Genomic DNA, 1329 nt, shown 5'->3' on the forward strand with positions numbered 1-1329 from the left:
AGGTCTTGTTTCAATGGTATAAAATTAAAGCTCATCTTAGTAAAACAATGAAGTTACCTGAACTAAATTCTTGAAAAAATGACTGTCACTGACTTAAATAAATCAAATCTACTTCAAAGTTCCTTCTGTTGTCATAAGTCAGCCATTTTAAGTGTACTTGTAGTTCCAGAGCATTCCAAGTGGAGATGATATGAATCATTTTGTTAGATGAACTCAGTTCCTCTGCTTTGATGTTGGTGGACCGAGGGGAGTTTGCCTGAACCTGCTTGGACCTGCTGGCTCCTGCTCAGTCCCTCACTCAGCCTCACTCAGCCTCAGCAGCACCGCTCCACTGAGGACTGATTCAGGTTCCTAGCAACCAAATAGGAGGAGAGCTGAACCTTCTTGCTGTGAGGCCACAGTGCTGACCACTGCACCATTGTGTCCCCTGAAAATGCCACCATGTTGTTGGGCTTTTCTGTAACAGCAAGCACACATGAACACAGCAGCTTCTTCACAGGGCTGGTGGTGCAATGGATAACGCGTCTGACTATGGCTCAGAAGATTCTAGGTTCAACTCCTGGCCAGCTCGCTTTGAACTTTATACTGAGAAGATGAAGTGAGAACCAATGATCAAAGTCACTGAAGTCCTCCCAGGTTCCCTCCTTGTCTGCTGGAAACATGAACACATGAATGATCCTGCTACCTCTCATGTTAAGCTGCACTTGACAGTGACAGCAGGAGAACAAAAATCCCAGTGTGTCATCAACATTTCCTGTCAAATCAATGATAGAAGCTGTTGAGTTTCTGGATCAGAACAAGGAGAAAGGAGCCCCAATGAAAGAGTGATGTATGTGTGAATGAGGGGACATTGTTCAGTCCACAGACCTGAGCACCGCTGCTCTGACTACCAGGTTACCTCCTGGTTATCAGGGTGAAGTCATGGTGAGGTGGTCAGTTGTTCCTTGTGTTTTATTCCAGAGGCTTGGGAGTCAAACACTGAGCCACAGGCTCCTCCCAACATGTGCAACACTGCCAGTGACCTCTGCTTCAGTGTAACGGTGGTGGAAGGGTCAACATTGAACTGTTGTATGATATTATGACATGAAAATTGTAGCAGAGATCTGGGAGCAGGGCTAAATACATGAAAGTGTTGCCATGAACAGGTTGTGCATTTCTGTAGGTCCAAACACATCCTGGAGTCCACCAATGCCAGTGGAGACCTTGAGGGCTCCTGCTCCAGTGCTGCCAGTGAAAAATGACTGACAATCCATTGTCTCCTGGTGAGTCCTGCTGTGTTGGTAGGACGATCGAATCACTGTGGGAGCAAGAGACAGTGACTGAACTGTA

The 1329-nt window shown here is 46.4% G+C and overlaps 1 non-coding gene across 1 annotated transcript; it reads left to right on the plus strand.

The window, feature by feature from the left end:
• Positions 1 to 498: 498 nt before the first annotated feature.
• Positions 499 to 571, plus strand: trnah-aug (transfer RNA histidin (anticodon AUG)). The gene has a single exon. It is a non-coding gene; the product is annotated as a tRNA-His (tRNA).
• Positions 572 to 1329: the final 758 nt, after the last annotated feature.

This window comes from Aulostomus chinensis, chromosome 1, assembly GCF_037954235.1.
Source record: "Aulostomus chinensis isolate RoL2024-O1b breed Wild chromosome 1, RoL_Achi_v1.0, whole genome shotgun sequence".
NCBI classification, from domain to species: domain Eukaryota; kingdom Metazoa; phylum Chordata; class Actinopteri; order Syngnathiformes; family Aulostomidae; genus Aulostomus; species Aulostomus chinensis.